Raw genomic sequence first — 22,673 nt, 5'->3', positions numbered from 1 at the left:
CTCCAGTGCTGCTTTATTCTAGTTCTTGATGCTCTCAACAGCCAGGTGCGTGGCTGATACTTCCCCCACTTCCTGGCCTCTTGGTTTCTTGACCTCCTCCAGCGTCCTCCACTCTGCTTCAGCTGCCCGTGGTCATACCTCAGATCTGTTAAACAATGATGATACGCTTATAATTATAGTAATTGTAACTCCCTCCGTAATTTCAATTTCAAGTATGCGTCTCTCTGGTCTTGACTTTCGTCTTTCCAGCTACGCCTTCTAGTACAAACGGTCCTTCTGTTTGGGATCCACAACCCATTGACCCTGTTACCTTTTTTTGTTCCTTGCCCGCTCCACCTTATGTCCTCACCCTTCTCCTTGTTCAGTTTAAATTCTGTGGTCAGTCATAACTGTTCAGTTGCAAATGTACTTAACACCCTTGCCCTCATTTGCTTCATTGCGTAGTTGAGAAACTCCAGTGCTGGATAAATCCAGCTGTCCCTATTCTGCACTTTTTTTTTTGTTCAGTAAGAAACAGATAACATGAATTTACCCTCTTAATGATTTTTAAGTGTACAGTAGAGTATTGTTAGTTACATGCACATTGTTCTACAAGAGATCTCTAGACCTTTTTCGTCCTGCCTGACTGAAACTCTGTACCTGTTGAACAAGTTTCCATTTCCCCTCCCCCAGTCCCCAACAGCCGCGCTTCTACTTTCCGTTTTTGTGGGTTGGGTTACTCTCGTTACCGCATGTAAGTGAAGTTGTGCAGTATTTGTCTTTTTGTGACTGGCGTCTTTCACTTAGCATAATGTCTGCAAGGATCATCCATGTTTGTAGCAACTGACAGGATTTCTTTATTTTTTAAGATTGAGTAATATTCTGTTGTATGTATATACCATATTTTCTTTATCCATTCATTCATCGATGGACATTTAGCTTGCTTCCCCTTCTTGGCTGTTCTTAATAATACCGCAGTGAACATGGGGTGTGCAGATATCTCTTTGAGACCCTGTTTTCAGTTCTTTTGGATGTATACCCAAAAGTGGGATTGCTGGATCGTGTGGTGGTTCTATTTTTAATTTCTTGAGGAGCCTCCATGCTGTTTTCTGTGGTGGCTGCGCCAGTTTGCAGTCCCACCAGCAGTGCACGAGGGTTCTGATTTCTTCACGTCCTTGCAACACTTGTTATTTTCTATTTTTTTGATAGTGGCCTTTCTAACAGGTATTAGGTGCTGTCTCATTGTGGTTTTGTTTGAATTTCACTGATGATTACTAACGTTGAGCATCCTTCATGTGCTTGTTGGCCATTTGTATATATATGTTCTTTGGAGAAATGTCTTTTTGCCCATTTTTTACAGGTTATTTGCTTTTTCTGTTAGTGAGTTATAGGAATTCTTTGTATGTTCTGGATATTAACACCTTATCTACTATATGGTTTGCAGATATTTTCTCCCATTTCATAGGTTGCCTTTTCAATTTGTCGATCGCTTTCCGTTGCTGCGTAAAGATTTTCATTTTGATGTAGTCCCATTTGTCTACTTTTCTTTTTGTTGCCTGTGTTTTTGGTGTCATATCCAAGCAATCATTGTCCATCCCAATGTCGCAAAGCTTTTCCCCTATATTTCCTTCTAGGAGTTTTGTAGTTTCAGGTCTTATGTTAGGAGTTTTGTAGTTTCAGGTCTTATGTTTAAGTCTTTAATCCCTTTTGAGTTAATTTTTGTGTGGCATAGGATAAGGATCCATCTTCTTTCCGTTGCGAGTGGATATCCAGCTTCCCAGCACCATTTGTTGGAGAGAGTGTTCTTTCCCCCCTGTGTAGCCTTGACAGCCTTGTTGAAGATCATTGACTGTATAGGCAAGAGTTTGCTTCTGGAGTCTCCATTCTGTCCAGTGGTGTATATGTCTGTCTTTATGCCAGTCCCATTCTTTTTGGTTACTGTAGCTTTATATGTGTGAAATCAGGAAGTGTGAGGCCTCCAGCTTTGTTCTTCTTTCTCAATATTGTTTCAGTTATTTGGGGTCTTTTGAGATTCCATATGGCTTTTAAGGTGTATTTTCTGTTTCCGCATAAAATGCCTTAGGATTTTCATAAGGATTGCATTGAATCTGTAGAAAGCTTTGGGTGGTATGGATATTTTAACAGTATTGTCTTCCATGAACACAGGATGTCTTTCCATTTATTTGTGTTGTCTTTATTTTTTTTTCAGCAGTTTTGTAGTTTTCAGCGTACAGAGTCTCCGAAAGTCTTTCACCTCTTCGGTTACTGTTATTCCTAAGTATTTTACTCTTTTTGATGCTATTATAAATGAGGTTGTTTTCTTAATTTCCATTTCAGATTGTCCATTGTTATTGTATAGAAGTGCAGTTGGTTTTTGAGTGTAGATTTTATAGCCTGTAACTTTGCTGAGTTTGTTTTTTAGTTCTAACGATTTTTGTGTGTGTGGAATCTTTAGGGTTTTCTGCATGTAATATCATGTCATCTGTGAACAGTGATAATTTTACTTCTTCTTTTCTGATTTAATGCCTTTTATTTCTTTTTCTTGCCTAATTACTCTTGCTAGGACTTGCAGTACTATGTTGAATATATAGTGGCAAGAGGAGACATCCTTTTCTTGTTCCTGATCTTAGAGGAAAGCTTTCAGTTTTCACCATTGGTTATGATGTTAGCTATGGGTTTTTCATATATCACCTTTATTATGTTGACGTAATATGCTTGTATTCGTAGTTTGTTGAGTGTTTTTATTGTGACAGATTGTTGAATTCTGTCATATGCTTTTTCTGTACCAGTTGAGATGATCTTGTGATTTTTGTTCTTTGTTGTGTTAATGTGGTGTGTTACATTATTGATTTTCTTATACTGACCCATCCTTGTGCCCAAGGAATAAATCCCACTTGCTCATGGTGTGTAATACATTTAATGTGCTGTTGAATTTGGTTTGCTGGTATTTTGTTGAGGATTTTTCATCTATATTCATCAGGGATATTGGTCTGTAATTTTCTTTTCTAGTAGTATCTTTGTCTGGCTTTGGTATCAGGGTAATGCTGGGCTCATAAAATGAGTTTGGAATCGTCCCCTCCTCTTTGGTTTTTTTGGAAGACTTTGAGAAGGATTGGTGTTAATTCTTTAAATGTTTGGTAAAATTTTCCGTTGAAACCATCTGCTCCTGGGCTTTACTTTGTGGGGAGATTTTTGATTACTCATTCAGTCTCTTTACTAGTCACAGGTCTGTTCAGGTTTTCTTTTTCTTCATGATTCAGTCTTGGTAGGTTGTATGTTTCTAGGAATTTATTTTTCCTTCTAGGTTATTCAAATTATTGGTGTATAATTTTTCATGGTAGTCTTAAATCCTTTTTATTTCTGTGACATCAGTTGTAGTGTTTCCTCTTTCATTTCTGATTTTAGTTATTTGAGTCGTCTCTCTTCTTGGTTAGTCCAGCTAAAATTTTGTCCATTTACTTGATCTTTTCAAAAAACAAACTCCAAGTTTCATTCTTTTCTTCTATTGTTATTCTGTTCTCTGTTTCATTTATTTCTGGAGTAATCTTTGTTAGTGTCTTATAACTTTGAGTTTAGTTCTTCTTTTTCTAGTTTTTTGAGTTGTAAAGTTAGATTGTTGATTTGAGATCTCCCTTCTTTTTTAACTGTAGGCATTTGCCACTGTAAACTTCCCCGTTAGAACTGCTTCTGCTGCATCCCATATGTTTTGGTATGTTTCCGTTTTCGTTTGTCTGAAGATATTTTCTGATTTCCCATGTGATTTCTTTTTTGACCCGTTAGTTCAAGAGTTTGTTGTTTGACTTTCACCTATTTGTGAATTTTCCAGTTTTCCTACTGTTGATTTCTAGTGTTGTTCAAATCCTCTGTTTTCTTATTGACCTCCTGTCTGGTGGTTCTATCCATTATTGAAATCTCCTGCTATTATTGTGTTACTGTCTGTTTCTCTCTTCAGTTTTGTCAGTGTTTGCTTCTTATTTGCGTGCATCATACACTTTTACTTTTGCTGCTGGAAGGGTGGAGAATTAACTGCTGAGTGGTCTTACTTCCAGTTAATGATCACTAAAGTCAGATGAGCCCTTAGTGTTGCTCAGCAGTAGTTTCTAGTCCATTTACTCTCCCAGTCTGACCTCGGTGATCATTTAAACCTCCTCAAACCTCCAACACTGCTTTCTGCGTATTTTCCTCTCAGTATATAACTTTGCTTTTCATCTCTCTGAGAAAATAGATGCCATAAGAAGAAAACATCCATAAGGCTCTTGCTGCTACACCTGTCCATCTGTCTTTGTCTGCTCTCCCTGTATTCTGATTTCCTCTGTATTATGGGATGCACTGACTTGGCTTCCAGCTGGGGCCACAAGCTCTATTGTGCTGTAATCCCATCCCTTCTCTCACATGGTGCAGGATCATTCTCATCGGCACACCGAATGCTCTTACTTCTCTCATCTTAAACAACAGCCAAACCTCTTCTGACTCCACTTTCCCCTCTAACTGATGCTCCATTCCTCCCCTATTTTTTTTTAAAGATTGGCACCTGAACTCATCTGTTGCCAATCTTCTTCTTTTTTTTTCTTCTTCTTCTTCTCCCCAAAGCCCCCCAGTACATAGTTTCATATTCTAGTTGTAGTTTCTTCTGGCTCTGCTATGTGGGACACCACCTCAGCATGGCTTGATGAGCGGGTGCCATGTCCACGCCCAGGATCCGAACTGGCAAAACTCTGGGCCACTGAAGCGAAGGGTGTGAACCTAACCACCCAGCCACTGGGCTGGCCCCTCCCTTTTTTTTCTGAAAGAAGTGTCTATCCTTTGTTTCCAGTTTTTCTCCTCCCATATCTTATGGGTCTGCCTGCTCTAATGAGGCTTTCCCTTCCAGTGCCCTGCCCTGCCTCGGCTGTTCTTGTGAAGGTTACCATGACCCTTCCGTTCTCATCTTGAATTATTGGACCTACGCACAGCATTTTACACAGGTGGGCACTTGCTCTGTGTTCCTGGAAACACTTTCTTCACTTGGCTTCCAGGACTGCACTTCCTTCTTAGTTTCCACCCGAGTCGTTTTCTCTTGGATCCCTCTGGGGCTCAGTCCTTAGACCTCTTTTTCAGCCATACTCATTCTCTTGTTGATCTTACCTGACCTCAAGGCTTTGAAACCACCTGTGTGTTCATGACGCCCAGCCTGAACCCCTCCTCAGAAATGTGGATTTATCCTCCACTTGGATGTCTACTAGGCAGCTGAAATGTAACTTTTCCTAAAGGAACTTACCATTCTTTCCCTCAGTAATTTAAATGTGTCATGCGTAGAATAACTTCCCCTTGTCTGAGAATATTAAAAACCAAAAACAAAACTATTTTCCTCTACTTTAAATATCTTATAAATCTAGAATTTACTTTTGGCCTAATGAGTGAGATAGAGCTCAATTTTTTTGTTTAAGGCCAGATGGCTAGCCAGTTTCTCAGAGCTCTTTATTAAATAATCAGTTTTTGTTGGGTTAACACGTCATCTCTATCATTCTGTGAATGATATCAGGTTAAAAATTACAAATAAAAATGCCATCTAATGTTTGCATTATAGATTTCATACTCTTTTAAACTATGTGTTATCTCAATTTAGAGCACACCCGTGTGAGGTAGAATAACTGATACTGGCTTTCAAAAATGGAATAATTAGGCAAATTGAATAAGAGTACAGAAACAGAGTCACATTTTTGTTTAGCACATAATAGACCTGTAACAATACGCTAGTGGAGAAAGCGGTCACTAATTAACGTTTGGATACTTGCATTTTAGTTTGAAAAAAGAATTAACTTTTACATGGTAAAAACCAGTAAGGTAAATTTACAATGGAAAACAATGGTGGGGTATGAAACACATAACCAAACAGATGGAAACTTTTAATCCAAAATAAAATATACAGATTTGTTGGGTAGGTACTTAAATTAGGAGTAGAAGGTGGTGAGCAGTTAGTTCACGTGGGCAGAGATATTTAGTAAAGTATCATATGCAAAAATGCTGTCTTCGCTGAATCCCAACTGAAGGCATGGAAATGAAAAAGCCCCAAAGTTACACTACACACCTATTAGCTGGCAGAGTTATGTGATAAGAGGCTATGGATAGCACATCTCTTTTGCCAGTACCATAAATTGGATCAGTCTCAGGGGAAAAGAATTTGACAAAATATACATTTTAGGGGGAAAGGAGGTTGTTTACCGTGGGGCTAAGGGTTTGACCTTAAAATTTCTGTTCAGTGATGACATACCATAGCCCTGGTCTAGCTAGGGTTTGTTTCAAGGGAGCCTACATACAAGGGGAATAAACTACTGGACTCAAGGCAGAATTTCTTAGTTCTTTTTGTTATTGTTACTTTTGCATTAATAAAATAAAATTTTGAAAGGAATTCCATTCTGTTAATGTGTATGTTGAACTACATATCTTTCATGGGAAATGGGAATGAACTTTTCTATTTAGCTGAGTGGTGTAGGGCGAAAAACCTGTAGGCTTCCTCTTACCACTAACTTCCGCCTAAACCCTGTCTCATTTTATTATTCAAGCAATTGAAATGTAACAAATTGTTCACAAATGATACTTTCCCCCCAGAGTTGAGGAGGCAGTAGGATAGAGCAGTATTCAAACGTTGGTCTTGGACCTGGAGTGGAGACACAAACTCCTGGAGGTACACGGCACATGGATAATTTTAAGTGCATCAATTTCCAGACCCTAAACTTCCACATGCGCTCGTTCCTAAAACTGATCTTTCTGTGAACCAGTCTTTCAAGCAGTTTCTTCCTTACAACACTGCTTTTCGCCATTGCCTTTTTCCATTTTACAAAAGGATAGCATAATTCTTCCTCTGTCTCTACTCTCACCACGATGCATTTGCCTTGTGGTGGAAATACCTCAGGGTAGAAGAGGATATCAAGACAATTCCAAGACACCAAGACAGGGTGCTGGGACAACGGGGTCTCCAACTGCAGAAGAACGAAGGTGGACCCCCACCTCATACCATATGCAAAAATCCACTCAAAATAAATCAAAGACCTAAACGTAAGAGCTAAAGCTGTGAAACTCTTAGAAAGGTCTAAATGCTTGTGGGCTTGGATTAGGCAGTGGTTTCTTAGATATGACATCAGAAGCACAAGCAATCATAGGAAAAAATAGTTAAGTTGGACTTCATCAAAGTTAAAAACCTGTTTACATCGAAGGACACCATCAAGAGAGTGAAAAGACAGCCCACAGAATGGGAGAAAATATTTGCAAATCGTGTGTCTAATAAGTGACTTGTGTCCAGAATACATAAAGTACACTTATAACTAACCCAAAAACTTGTAGGCGAAAGTTCACAGCAGTGTTATTCATAGCAGCCAAGAAGTGGAAACAACCCACATGTCTGTCAGCTGATAAACAGGTAAAACATGGTCTGTGTGTGCAGTGAAATACTGACTCAATGTGCAGCCTGAATTAACTTTGAAAACATTATGCTAAGTGAAGGAAGCCAGGCGCAGAGGACCACACATTGTATGATTCAGTTTATATGAAATGTCCAGAATAGGCAAATTCACAGAGAAAGAAAGTAGGTCTGTGGCCTGGGTGGAGGGGAGGAGTTGAGTGTGAGTGCTAACCGTTACACGGTTCTTTTTTAGGGCGATGAAAATGTTCTGGAATTAGGTAGTGGTGATGCTTGTATAGCTTTGTGAATAAGGTGATAATTGCTGAATTGTACACTTTAAAAGAGTGAATTTTATGGTATGTGAACGACATTTCCAAAAGCTCAGCAAAGCCTCAGGGACCCCTGAAGTGGCAGTTTCAGATGTTACTGTCAGTATTGAGAAACAAGTAGCTTTAATCTCTGGGGAACAAATCCTTTAATGGTTTCCACTTTTTTGCTTCAGACAAAATTGAAGGACTTTTCAGTTCCAGTGTTCAAAAATAGCCAATTTGTTAGCTGCTAAGTCATTAAAAATATTTTGATGGTAAATCACTATGGAATTTTTCAACAAATAACTGAAAAGGAATTTTTAAAATTGTGCGACTACTGACAAAATTCCTTCCATTACTATTCATCTATTTATATGAACAAAATTTCTCAGTTCTTACTTTAAAAAAGCCAAAAAACAAAAGCAGAAAAGTAGGAATATGCTGGATCATCTCATTTTAACAACAATTATTGGAACAGGTGAACGAACTAATTAAAAAAAATCCATCTCATTAACATACATTTCCGGTAAAATTTTTACCTTTAAGGTTGTTAATTAATATAAAATCTGTAACATTTTTCATTTAAATCAGTTGTATATGGTAATAGTAATGATAATTAATCCCACATCATTTTTTAGACACTTCAAGGCTTATTAATATGATTAATTAAAATATATTTCCATTTAAACTGCAGAAATGGATGACTGATGGTAGACCTTCAAGCATAAAAACTTATATGCAGAGCAAATGGAATGAAAAGATGAGTTCACGGAGAAAAAAAGGTGAAATTTTTATTTTAAAATGGATCCTGGTGGGTGTCAGATCACACTGACATTTGGATTGTGTTGAACAGATTCAAGAGTGACGTTACAGATTTATTTAAAATGTCAGTATTTACAATATGCCGGAAATCATATTCTTTGCACTTACATGACCAGCAGTGAAAGATTTTTGATGTCAACTTAAAAATGTGGGGGGGATTATGTGAGTTTTCACAATTAGCTTGTCCAGGAGTTGAAGGCCCCTGGCCGTATGCTTACACTTTGTGAGTTAAGTCGGTCTCAAATTTGAATTCTCTCTGTCGCTTTTTGGTTGTGTATCTTTAACCTCTTTAAGTAGTTTTTCCATAACCAGAAACAAAGATACAGCTCCCTGGGCTGTTGTGAGGATTAAATAAGATCAAGTAAGGAAAATGTTGAGCATAGCACCTTGTGCTTAGTGCAGGTCACTAACATTTATTGAACGATTACTGCATACCAGGTACTTTCCGAAGTTCTTTACACTTGTTATCTCTTTAATCTTCCCCAGATCTTTGAGGTAAAATTTATTATTCTTGTTCTGCATAAAGGGGTTGAGTTGAGGGGCTTACGCTCTGGACAGCAACATAATTTACCAGTGAACTGCACCAGCTCCGAAGTCCAGGTCCCTGCATTTGAATCCTGCTTTTGCCACTTATTAGCTGTGTGACTTTCCTAAGTTATATAATGTTCTGTGCTCAGTTTCCCCATCTGTGAAATGGGATAATAATAGTTCCTAAGTTGGGGCCGCCCCGTGGCTGAGTGGTTAGGCTCACGCACTCCTCTTCTGCAGCCCAGGGTTCGCCAGTTCCGATCCTGGGCATGGACAGGCACCACTTGTCAAGCCATGCTGAGGCGGCGTCCCACATGCCACAACCAGAGGCACTCACAACTAGAATATACAACTCTGCACTCAGGGGCTTTGGGGAGGAGAAGAAGAAGAAAAATAAATAAAAATAATAGTGCCTGTCAAAGGACTAACGTATTTGTTCTCTGTCCAGCATGGTTCCTTGGCAAATAGTCTTTGAACTGTGTTCAGTGCTGCATACCCTGTTCAGCAGCCCACTCCCTTGATCCTTTCTGAAAACTCTTCTGCCCCCTCTGGTTAGTTGAGCCCCTTCTCTTTTGGTCATCAGTGCAGTCTTTTCCCTGATTTCTCTGTGCCCTTTGACCGCCCTCCTGTCTTTTGTGTATGTGCACACACGCTGGTGTGGACAAGGCAGAAGAAAGCTAGTTGGATGTGTGTTTTGGGATGTCAGAGTTTTGCATTTACATTTGACTTGCTGGGAAAGGAGGGAGAAGAGTGAAAAGATGTAGTGTTGGGCCAGAATGTTGTTAGCGACCAGTCGTGCCCAGCCACACAGGGACGGCGACCTGTGTTTTTATTTCGTCTATACAGTAGGATGTCTCATTACAGATTTTCTCATGGACAGGTTGTTTTTTAGTATTGTAAGACAATATTCAGTTGATCTAAAATACAAAGTGGTCAGTTATCTTAGTCCATTCAGGCTACTGTTACAAAATACCATAAACCGGGCGGCTTATAAACAACAGAGTTTTATTTCTCCCAGGCTGGAGGCTAAGAAGTCCATGGTCGAGGCGTCAGCAGGTTCAGTGTCTGGTGAGAGCCGGCTTCCTCGTTGCTTGTCCTGGAAAAGGCGGCCGTCTTTTTCTCTGTCCTCACGTGGCGGAAGGTGCTAGGGAGCCCTCTGGGGTCTCTTTTAGGGGAACTTCAGTCCCATTCATGAGGCCTCCACTCTCACAGCCCGGTTACCTCCCAGATACCATCACATCGGGCGTTAGGATGTAACTTAGGCATTTTGGAGGACTGCAGACACTGTCTGGAGCAGCCACTTGTATAGTCCAGCTTCTGTGTTCGTTTGCTGTTGCTGCTGGAGTGCATTAGCACACACTTAGCGGTCTAAACAGCATGAGTTTCTCTCGCAGAATCCCGTCCGGGTCTTGCCAGGCTGGACTCCGGCGTGCACAGGCCGCGCTCCTTCCTGGGCGCTCCGGGGCAGAAGCTGACGCTTGCCATTGCCAGCTTCCGGAGGCCGCCCACCATGTGGCTCGGGCCTCCCCCACTCCCCTCCAAAGCCAGCCAGGGCTCACGTCTCTGCTGCTTTATTGTCTCTTTCTCCCTCTGACCACAGCTGGGAAAGAGTCTCTGCTTTTGAGGGCTCGTGATTAGGTCGAGCCCAACAGGATAATCTCTGCGTCTCAAGTTCGTACCCCAGTCACATCTGCAAAGTCCCCTTGCCACGCAAGGTAACGTAGTCCCAGGTCCCGGGGAGGAGGCTGAGGCTGTCTTTGAGGGGACCGCTGTTCTGCTGCCACAGGTGGTTTTTAGTCAGTTATAAGACATTGGCGGGTTCATTTTATCTGTTTGTTTGGATGAATATGCGGCCCGCAGGGGAGGTGAAGTGGAGGACTTCGGAGCTGGACCTGCTGTGTGTCGGCATTGTGACCTCGGGCACATTCTTCACTCCCGCACGTTTCTTCTCTGGTAGAATGGGGGACAGTAATGCTTACTAGTACGTATTGAAATGGAAATAACGGTGTTGGGCTATGGACTGAAGTCCAGAGACGGCCACTAACCTTTCTATGACTGTCTCAGCTAAGCAAATTTATGACCACTTAACTCAAAAGGTTGTGAGGATCAAATTCTGTCAAGAATGTAAAAGTGCTTTGAAATGTATAAAAATTCTATTAAATTTTTGTGGTGTTATTTTTAGAATACTTTTAAAAATATTTGTCAGTGGTGAGAGTGTTCAACACATCCTTTGATACCTGGCTAGCAAACTTTTTGTCAGGTTTTTATTGTTTTTTTTTAATAGATTTTCAGACTTATGTCCTTTTGTGTGTGTGTGTAAGAAACATTTGCCCTGAGCTAACATCCGTGCCCATCCTCCTCCTTTTTTTTTTTTTTTTGTTTGAGGAAGATCAGCCCGTATCTAACACCTGTGCCGGTCTTCCTCTACTTTGTATGTGGGTGGCTGCCACAACATGGCTGATGAGTGGGTCTGCACCCAGGATCCGAACCCACGAACCGGGGCTGCCGGAGTGGAGCACATGGAACTTGCACTGCTTGGCCATGGAGCTGGCCCCTTTGAGCTGAATTTTTTAATGTTGGGTAGTAGATATTCAAGTAGCAAAAATAAAGTCTTCATTTATAATTGGTTTGTCTGTGTACTCAGTGTTTGACACAAAAATATGAGTTATATTAAGTAAAAAGCATTTTAAAAAAGTGATTTGATTTCTTTTTTCCCTGACACTGTATTAGCGCATAGACGTTTTTCCCTCAGCAGCACAAAGATGCCATTTTGAGAGGTTAAATTACTTTCTAAATGTTGCAGTGAAGGAGGAGAGAGGGAGAGAGATCAGGTTACACATTCTTTGTTCCCGAGCCTGCCGCTGCACTGCACGTTTGGGGCTGCACTGGCGAGGCTGGACCCTGCGTGTGCCAGTGTCCTCGCCCTGCCTCCGCCTGGGGACGTGCTCCCTGACAGGCCTCTGGGCAAGCGCCCTTCCAGCTTAAATGTTTGGGAACGTTGCTGCTTAGTTTTTCTTTCGAAGGCTTTACTTTTATATAGTTTAGCTTCTGAGTAAACCTAAAGATGGTTTCTTTGTATATTCAAAGGTATAAAAAAATGTTTTCTTCGAGAGGCCTGTAAGTTATATTTTAATATTGCAATTAAACATAAATTTAACTCAAATTAATATTGAGTTAAATTTAGAGAGTATTTTAAATTGTATTTTGAGGGAAAAAAACTTTCTTGGCATAAAATGGCATGAATTGACTGTGTGTTTCAGAAACACGCTGGTAAAAAGTCCCCAGAGCAATCACAGTGTTTCTTTTGTTCTGTTTCTTTGCTGCTTGTGGATAAATGAAGACTTTGAGAAGATTTTTCACATAAAAACTGTCATAAAAATCCCAGTACCATATTCTGAATGTTAATTTGACTGTTTTATGTTGTAATTTTTCGCAGTTCAGTTTTGGTTAGAATATAGGTAAACTTTTTTTTTAATCTTTAAGGAATCATTTAAAAAATTTGGTTATTAAAATTTGAATGTATTTCATAAATATGTGTTTATATGTAACTGGTCCCATTTCTGAGGGTTTAAGAAACTTAGCGTTCTTTGTAAACTGATTATACCTCTGTTAAACATTATTAGTCCATTAAAAAGTATTGATTTTTTTCCCTCATTTCTAGGTCTTTTTAGGTATTAATAATGTTCATCAATTCGCTTAATGCTCTTCTGAAGAATGTCACTATAATTAATAATCAGATTATATTATAGAAATATAGTCACATTTGTGTCAGTCTTTTTAGGTTTTGTGTGTGTGTGTGTGTGTGAGGAATATTTGCTCTGAGCTAACATCTGTGCCAGTCTTCCTCTTTCTTTTTTTTGGCTTGAGGAAGATTAGCCCTGAGCTAACAGCTGTGCCAGTCTTCCTCCATTTCGTATGTGAGGTGCCACCACAACATGGCCTGATGAGTGGTGTAGGTCTGTGCCTGGGACCCAAACCTGCGAACCCAGGCCGCCAAAGTGGAGCACGCTGGACTTAACCCCTCACCACAGGGCCAGCCCCACTTTTTAGTATTTTTGAGAGTAGATGTCATGTTTTCTAAACATACTGTTGCCCCAGTGCACTTTTTCCAAAAGAGAAAAGATGCAGCTAATAAAAGTTTGTGGTTGGCCATTGGCACTCGCTGTTCTCTTTGCCCTGTTCATGCAGGTTTTGTTCTCTCTGGCTCCTGATTTTCTAATTTATTCACATATTTCTGCTCAGTAATATGCTGTCAGGTTCAGCTTTCTCTGTTGGGGCCCTAATTCTCTAGCCTTCCCTTCACTTCTCTGCTCCCTCTCCCTTCTTGTCTGAGAAGCCCAAGCCTTGGGGGCCCGCCTGAGTCCTGCCTTCTCCCTGGAGCCTTAATTTCATCTGGGCCATCAGTCGTTTCTTCCTTTCCTCTGCTTCTGTACGGCTCATGCCAGTTTGTACTGTTTTTCTTCTTCCTAAGTATTTGTTCTCTGTCTCTGATTTGCTTGTAAATAATTATGCTAGCTACCGTTTGTGTCCCTGCAGTATGTCGAGCACCGTGCCGCTGTTGGGGGTCTTTAACCGGCTAAGGCGGGTGTTCGCCTCCACGTGGGGAAGGTGGAAGCCAGCTACACCAAGCTGGAGGCGAAGTCACACGTCCTTCTCTCTCTGGCTCATGTCACACATGGTGGGGATCTTACACATACTAGATTCTTAATAAGTGTGGGGTGATTAGATGACTCATAGTTTGGTTCACTTTTCCTTTTTTTTTTGTGAAGATTGGCCCTGAGCTAACATCTGTTGCCAATCTTCTTTTTTTTCTTCTTCTCCCCAAAGCCCCCCCAGTACATAGTTGTAGATTCTAGTTGTGAGTGCCTCTGGTTGTGCTGTGTGGGACGCCGCCTCCGTGTGGCCTGATGAGCGGGGCTATGTCCTCGCCCAGGATCTGAACCGGCGAAACCCTGGGCCGCTGAAGTGGAGTGTGTGAACTTAGCCACTTGGCCACGGGGCCGGCCCCTCACTCTTCCTTTTAGAGATGGTGTTTGGAAGGAGGGAGAGAAACTGAGTCTGTTAGGATTTGTGAATTTTCCATACTTCAAGTCGAACAGCATTATCAGGCGCTATCATGGGCTTTTCTGCTAAAGTTCCATGTGTCTGACGTATGGACCTTATTCCAAGAAGATGGACGTGTGGTTCCCTGTATTGTTACAGAATCTGAGACTGTGTGAAGCGGGGGAGTGTTTGAAAGTGACTGGTGAGAAGAGAGCATGCTGCTGTGGGAAGTTATTTAAATCATTAAGTGAATATATTTATTTAAAAATTAGATGTCGGTGAACCTCAGAGAAAATGGGAAAAGGGAGCTTTGAGATGTTTTTGACTTTTGAATCTTTTATTATATTTGAACACTTTGTGCATTTGCTATTTATTATTTTGACATAAAATCATTAATTGATAGTGAGATTTCAGACACATTTTGGACACATTTTCTTAAGCAGATTTTTAAACATATCTATTCCTGATGGTGCCAGTTTTTTACTAGAAGACTGACCCATTTTAGTGCTTTGTTTTTGTAGCTCCCTAACCCCTGTTACTTTATCTTTACGAGTAATTAACCCATTTAAAACAATCTCCATACTTAAAAAATTAATGCTAAATTTTTTATGTTATCAATAAAAGCATTTTAATCATTTTCTCCACATGATTTGGTAAATGTTATTGATTTTGTCTGTTTTTTATTTTCATAAATGTATAGTGTGCTTTAATTATTTAAATATTCATTGAGGCTTGGACTTAAATCCTGCTAAGGGTTTTGCTTTTTAAGATACTGGAGGTTTATTATTTATATGTGAGTGGGTGTTATAGGGAAATGAATGGCTTTAAAAACATCAAAATTAAAGACAAACAGAAACTTAGGCTAGGATATATAAAATATAAATAGACTTGTGTATTTGTGGGGTTCATGTAAGCCTGGGGCTGAAGTACGTTTAAAAGGAGCCTCGCCAAGAGAGCAGTTGTCTTCTCGCCTCCCTGGTCACGTGGAGATTGCCAGTGGTGTCTTTTTACTTAAACGTGCACAGCTTTGTCAGAGCCACCATAGTACCTTGTTTTAAACTTCCTTTGTGACGCTTGTCATGACTGTAATTAAATTGCAGTTTGTGCGACCATTTCTTTCAGGTGTTTCCGCCCTCACAGACTGTCCTCCCTGTGGGTAGGGACTCCGGCCTGGCTCCCTGTTACGGCCCAGCATGGCGCCTTTCCTGACACGCGTGCTCAGTAACTTCTTTGTGGCAGCAGCCAGTGTTCTTTTTTCAGTGCTCTTTAATTAATAAAAAAACTTTGGTTTTGTAAAATTTTTAGTGTTTTTAGAGGCCCTGGAAAGAAACATAGCAACCACAAAGAAGAGCTGACTTGAGTTTTGCTTGTCTTGAAAATCGCTATGACTGTTTCAGTGATTGGAAGATCAGTGAAGCTGAAGAATTTGAGGAGTTGAAATTAAGGTTTAGCTGTTTTCTAAAAGGATATCACCCTTCAATACCTTTACTTGGCATTTTTGTCATTGTGACTTAAGATGGTGGTAATTATTCTTGATTGATGATGCCTGTCAAAAAGCAAGCCTACCCGGCCATTTCTGCTGTGTTCTGAGTGCTGAGAAACAAAAACTGAGAGCTTTGTGGACTGTTACGAGTCGGCTGTGAAATGAGAGGGTGACGTCTGCTTCCCAAAGGTACTTTAGGCTTTAATGAAATACCCAAGTGGGACAATGCGTAGTAGTGGGCCTGGCACGCCGAATGTGCTCCGTGAATGTTAATTATCACACTTGCACCATGTGCGAAAAACTTCCCTTCTCAAGAGTAGTTGTAAATTTAAAGGTGAATTTCTTTCCCATCCCAAACTAGTACCAAAATGCAAATGTGGTCCATTTTTTAAAAAGAGAGGTGCTTAATGGCACTCGATGATGGTGGTAAGTCATTTAACCTCACTTTGAATCTCTGCATGAGTATGTTATAGAAAGACTTGTGATGTCTCTTCTTGGAGGGAAGAATTACCTAAAAACGAAAAAAAAAAAAAAAATGGGAGAGAAATAAGCAGACCCACTATGATTCTAACCTAGAGGTTGTAAACTGGTGACCTGTCCTCTGTATTTGGCCTGCAGGCATGTTATGTTTGGCTCAGTGTATTTTTTTTAATTAATTGCACACAATTAAAAATTGAGAGATTTCACGAAAAGAAAATCCGGATTTTTGGCTCATCTGGAAAAACTGGAAGATAGGTGGCACAGGGCGTGTGTTCCCCGGTTGCAACAATCGCTGGAGCCAAGTAGAGGACCCTGACCTCTCGCGCTCTCTGTGGCATCCTCAAACCTGAAGTGGCTTTCAGTTTCCGTTAGTGATGGCATGTGCACTGTGTTTCATACGACGGAGTTAAGGGAGGAGGTGACAGTGCTAATGTCTCCATCAAAAGAGGGAAACCTAAAATAGAGCCGTTTCTATTTTAGGAAAAATAGAGCGTTTAATTCTTTGTGAAAATAAAGAACGTTTCTGCATATACCTCTCAAAAGGCCACAGTTTTAGGACTTAAAGAATTCATAGTAAGAACTATGATTAGTGTGATATGTGGGAAAGATGTATAATGAAAAATTTTAACTAGAAGAGGAACTCAGACATCAACAGGGATTTCTTAAAAATGAGAATAAAATAAAACTAGTGATGCTTCTGTGAGAAAAAAACCTCATGTATATAAAGAGAAATTTCCTGGGCATAAAATCTTGAGTTACTTAGAGTGTTTAGAGAACAAAGAAAGTATTATGTTTTGAACACCGATAAATTTGCAAATATGAGTCTATATGGAAATATTGTTGCTGAAGTGTTACAAATACGAGCAAGAAATTTCCAGGGCAGCTTATACAAAAATGCTAAATTGTCTCTATTGAGGTTGATATGAGTACAGAGATAAATGTCACCCAGTCAGCTCTGTTTGTTGGTGGCGTCTGTGAGAGTTGTGCCTGTTTCTCGCGTCTCTTCCTTAGTCTTTGCCTCTGCTGGTTTGTGCTGACAGCGGGCCATCTCTAGTGCGGGCTGAGGTGAGGAGTCGCTTCCGTCCTTCTGCTTAGTGGTCGCGTGCTTCGGGGGTCGTCAGTCTGCAGCAGCTTCTCGCCCGCCTTCCCTTCACTGTCTCACCTGCTCCAGTCCATATTCTACCTGCCCACCACCATTTATGTCAAAGACCATTCTTTTAAAAATTTTTATTGAGGTCATGATAGTTTACAACATTGTGAAATTACAGTTGTACATTATTGTCAGTCATCTTATAGGTGCACCCCTTCACCCTTTGTACCCACCCTCCACCCCCCTTCCCTCTGGGAACCACTCATCTGTTCTCTTTGTCCATGTGTCAGTTTATCTTCCACGTATCAGTGAAATCATACAGCGTTTGTCTTTCTCTGTCTGGCTTATTTTGCTTAACATAATACCCACAAGTTCCATCCATGTTGTTGTGAATGGGACGATTTTATTTTTATTTTTTATGGCTGAGTAGTATATATATATACACACACATACACATACATCTTCTTTATCCATTCATCAGTCAGTGGGCACTTGGGTTGCTTCCATGTCTTGGCTATTGTGAATAATGCTGCAATGAACATAGGGGTGCATGAGTCTCTTTGAATTGCTGATTTCAGGTTCTTTGGATTGATACCCAGCAGTGGGATGGCTTGGTCATATGGTATTTCTACTTTTAATTTTTTGAGAAATCGCCATACTGTTTTCCATAGTGGCCACTCCAGTTTGAGTTCCCACCAGCAGTGTATGAGGGTTCCCGTCTCTCCACACCCTCTCCAACATTTGTTATTTTTAGTCTTGGTTATTATAGCCGTTCTAATGGGTGTAAGGTGATATCTTAGTGTAGTTTTGATTTGCATTTCCCTGCTGATTAGTGCTGTTGAACATCTTTTCATATGTCTATTGGCCATCCTTATATCTTCTTTGGAGAAATGTCTGTTCATATGTCCTGCCCGTTTTTTGATCAGGTTGTTTGATTTTTTGTTGTTGAGTTGTGTGAGTTCTTTGTATATTATGGAGATTAACCCCTTGCCAGATATATGATTTGCAAATATTTTTTCTCAGTTGATGGGCTGTCTTTTCATTTCAGTCCTGTTTTCCCTTGCCTTGTAGAAGCTCTTTAGTCTGGTGAAGTCCCACTTGTTTATTCTTTCTATTGTTTCACTTGTCCAAGGAGACGTGATGTCTGAAAAGATCTTTTTAAGACTGATGTCAAAGAGTGTACTGCTTATATTTTCTTCTAGAAGTCTTAGGGTTTCAGGTCTTACCTTTAAGTCTTTGATTCATTTTGAGTTTATTTTTGTGAATGGAGTAAGAGAATGGTTCAAAAACCATTCTTGTCAGTGTCATTGATGGCCTCCATGGTGCCAGATTTTCTGTCCTCAACTTCAGCCTCTTGGTGGCGTTTGACACAACTGACTTCTGCATGAAACTCTTAGCTGCTGTGCCATGACTCTGCTGCCTTCCACATCTTTCAGCTGAGTCCACATGGTGGCTGAATCAGGGCTGAAGCTGGACTTCTGCTGCTTTGAGCCCTTACACTTAAGCCCTTAGGCCCTGTGTAAATTCAGTATCATAACTCAGGTTTTATACCTTATGTCCTGCATTTTGGGCTAATTTATGAAAGGACCAAAAAAAAAAAGGATTTGGAAAGTAAAAATAATCATATTAAAGAATCTGAACTACATTAGGAAGCTTGTTGCCTCTGTACTGCAGGTACAAATGCTTGAATGACTATGATGTGAAAGAAAGGGAGAAGAATCTAGGAATTTGACGTGGAGTATCACATTTAAATTAGCAGTTTTTTTTATCCCTGCACCGCCAACATTTGCTTATACCATAGGTGATTTAAGCAGTCGAGGTGCAGGTGACACTCACATCAGTGGTACTGGCTTAAGGGAGAAGAGAGAATCCTTGTAGGTACTTCTTACTCCTTCACCTAGAACAGTAACTTTAATCAATTAAAAACATTGGGGCCAGCCTGGTGGTGTAGGGCTTAAGTTCGCACACTCCGCTTCGGCGGCCCAGGGTTTGCAGGTTCAAACCCCAGGTGCAGACTTACACACTGCTCATCAGCCATGCTGTGGTGGAGTCCCACATACAAAAGAGAGGAAGATTGGCACAGATGTTAACTCAGGGCCAATCTTCCTCAACAACAACAACAAAAATTGTATTCATTTTAATGACTCAGTACCAACTTGTAGGAAGTCAGCTGAATTTTAGATAATTTTTTTCATTCCAACTAAAGATAGCAGCCATGGAAGTATGAAAAAAAGGAGTTAAGTACTTTTTGTTACTATTAATCTAGCCATTACAGGAAAATCCGACAGTCAAATTAAGGTGGAAATTTGTTCTCCTTAAAATGAAGTCAGATGGGTAGAATAAAATATTCTGATCTCACTGCCATAGCAACAACTCTAAAAGCACAACGTAATTGTAATAATGTTATAGGCTTATTAAAATTGCTACATAAAACAAAAAATTACATTCAGTGTTATCTTTAATAATTTACATCAGCCTTTTTCTTGATGGTTCCTACTTTTGATGTTGAACTTAGAAATTCCTTCCCCATTGCAATAGTATTTTCAAATTCTTTATAGTTTCACATTTTGCATCTTACCCTTTTATTTATCTGGAACTGATTTTGTTGCATGAGCTAGGGATCCAACTTAGTTCTTTTCCACGGTTAGCAAATTCAACACCCTTTATTGATTTGAGATGCTGCTTTTATTGTGTTTTTGTATCTATGTCTGGATCTACTTTTGATCTCCTCTTCTAATCTGTCTCTTGACAGTAGAATCATGCTGTTTATATTGATGTGGCTGTCAGTATATTTTAATACTTGGTACGGGAAATCCTTCTATTACTTTTCCAAAAGTTTAGCATATTCCAGTTTATTTTTCCAAATATCTTCAGAGTCCTTTTGTCTGATTCCATTCAAAAACCTGTTAACATGTAGTGATTGATTTGCAGAAACTGGTGTCTTTAGAGTTTATAGTTTTCTAACTCACAAAGTAGCATACCTTCTTTTATTAGTCTTCTTTTTCGACTTTCAGTAAAGTTTTGTAGTATATTTTTAGGTGCTATTGTGAGATTATTTTTCCATTATATTTTGTAACTTGTTTTGCTAATACACAAACAACTTATTAGTTGTATATTTAAAGCATTCAAATATTTAACTTTTTTTTAGTGTTAACATCTTTTCTGTTGATTTAAATGGAGGATTTAAAAATATATAGAATATAACCTTTAAATAATGATAACTTTGCTTAATCGATTTAATCATGTCTCTTTAATCTGAAACACTTCCTTGGCTGTCTTTTGTCTTTCATGACATTAACATTTTTAAAGAATATAGGCCAGTTATTTTAGACAGTATTCCTCATTTTAGAGTTATCTGACTTTTTCTCATTATTAGCTTTCGGTGGTGCATCCCAGGTCAGAAGTCCACGTAAATGATGGTGTGTCCTTTCTCGGGGTATCACACGCAGAGGCATAATGTATCCATCCTACCTGTCATTGGTAATGTTAATTTTGATCACTGGTCAAGGTGTTGTCCAGTTTCCCCATTGTGTGGTTACTGTTTCCCCCTTAACAACTAATAAGCAATGTGTTGGGAGATAGTTGAAGACATGAAAATTTCTTGTTCCTCATGATATTCTCCACTCCCCTCTAGAGTTAACTGGTCTTCACTATTATAATTGTAGTGTAGCGATTTTCCTGTGTCCTTGCTTGTTCTGCATTTATCGTGCTGCATTGTACTGTAAGAGCCCTTCTTACTCTCTTGTCTTTTTATTTAACCTGTCTGCTATCATCAGTATGGCCTAATGCACTTCTGTTTTATTCCATGAGTTAAAACCTGTTTCAACCCTTATGTTTTTTGATGTTCACGTTGCTCCAGATTTTGACAGTGGGAGTCCCCTCATCCTGGCTCTAGTGTCCTTTGGATGTGGCTCCATCTTTTTGTGTGTGTGCACTTCTGTATTTTCTGACACAGTAATGTTGGAGGCTCACGTTGGACCTTGTTTGTCCCATCTGTGGGGCCATATGAGTCACAGCTCTAAGGAAGCCAGGTTCTCTTAGTGGGGAAGCAATATATAGAAACTAAGATCTGGGCATCAGGTCTTCTCATTGATACTGGGCCTCACTGCTTCCAGTCTCTTTCAGTGAGAATATTTAGGAAATATATATATAATTATATTATTTTTTAAAAAGAATTTTAGTTTATACTAATACTTCCAATTCTAATCCAACCCCACAGGATTTTTTTCTTTTCCCCATTCCATATTCTAATTTGTTGTTTAAGTTTTAAAAATTAGGTGTAATGTGTATGTATGTATTGATATCCATATAAAATGAAATGCACATATCTCATGTGTACAGTTCAGTCAGTTGTGAAAAACACACACACTTCTTTAACCCACACCCATGTCAAAAAACTGATCTGTGACTTTTAGACTGTTTCTCATTGTGGATAATATCGATTTGTTAATTTTTAGATATTTGAACCTTGAATGCACTTGTTCATAAATTCATTTGCACTTCAGTTGAATAGGCATAAATAAAAGTAAGCTTATTTGTATTATTTGTATTACACCAATGAAACAAACAAATGAAAAATTCTGTGGCTTATTGCAGATGGAGTTATTTCTCACTGGTCATTTTCGTTTTATTTTGTTAGAATAGTACTGAAAAAATGCTGACATTTCTTCAAGGATTGTATCACGACGTTTTTCTAATTGCAAATTGTGATGGTAAAGAATACAAAGTGTGTGTTTCCTTATGAGTCGGTAAAGTACTGTGGTTTCTGGAGTTTGGCCAAGTGTTTCTCAGCCCTTCTATCAATTGGTGGCACTGCCCACAGAAATTTATAACTGTCAACAGCATCCTTTTTTAACTGGTGTAACAAGAGTGGACAGGGTTGGCTAATTTCCAATGAGAAGGCATGAATTTGATTTAGAAAGGACATTTCTAGAGTGCAGAATCTGATTCTTTGAATTAATTTTACAGGTGACTCTGTAAAAGATCAGTAAAATTTTGGAGGACTAGAGAAATGACCAAAAAAAAAAAATTGGCAGAAAATTAATAATTATGGTAGGAGGAACAATAGTGAATAAAAAACCAACCTTTTCCTTATAAGATTCCAAAATGAACTATCCATTAGTTAAATACACAAAAACCGTAACTTTAGTAGCTTTCCAAATCTGATGGAAGGTGTTAGAATGGATGAGTTTACCAAGCATGCGTGTCATGAGAAATGAGGGCTGCTCTTAATGCACCCGAAGGTCGTGCAGATGGTGGTTCTAGTATCTGAGTGACTTAGCGTCTGAGTTAGGAAGTTTTCTGTTTCGGTTCGGAAGAAAAATGTCCAGCACAGTGAGTGATACACAGATAGAAGTGACTTGCGCCTCCGTAGTCTAAGACCCCCATTATCAACAACCCTCATCAGAGGTGCATTTGTTACAATTCATGAGCCTGCGTTGACACATCATCACCCAAAGTCCATAAAGTAATAGTACTAAAGTTGAGGAGGATCTTGAAAGCATTAATCAACTGATGACTTAATTAGAGGTCAATCTGCCCGAGGAAAACCCACGTTTATTG

General features: G+C 39.6%; 1 protein-coding gene across 4 annotated transcripts in view; it reads left to right on the top strand.

Moving 5' to 3' along the window:
- BMPR1A (bone morphogenetic protein receptor type 1A) overlaps nt 1-22,673 on the top strand; it is a 140,033-nt gene that overhangs the window by 25,842 nt on the left and 91,518 nt on the right. For 2 of the 4 annotated variants that reach the window (XM_070230007.1, XM_023648657.2), the window contains exon 2: nt 8,360-8,447. The exons of the other annotated variants lie outside the window; for them this stretch is intronic. The gene's annotated coding sequence lies outside the window, so the exon portion shown is untranslated. The remainder of the gene's footprint in view (nt 1-8,359; nt 8,448-22,673) is intronic. 4 annotated transcript variants of the gene reach the window in all.

This window comes from Equus caballus, chromosome 1, assembly GCF_041296265.1.
Source record: "Equus caballus isolate H_3958 breed thoroughbred chromosome 1, TB-T2T, whole genome shotgun sequence".
NCBI classification, from domain to species: Eukaryota; Metazoa; Chordata; class Mammalia; order Perissodactyla; family Equidae; genus Equus; species Equus caballus.
This window is presented reverse-complemented; position numbering and strand designations above follow the sequence as displayed.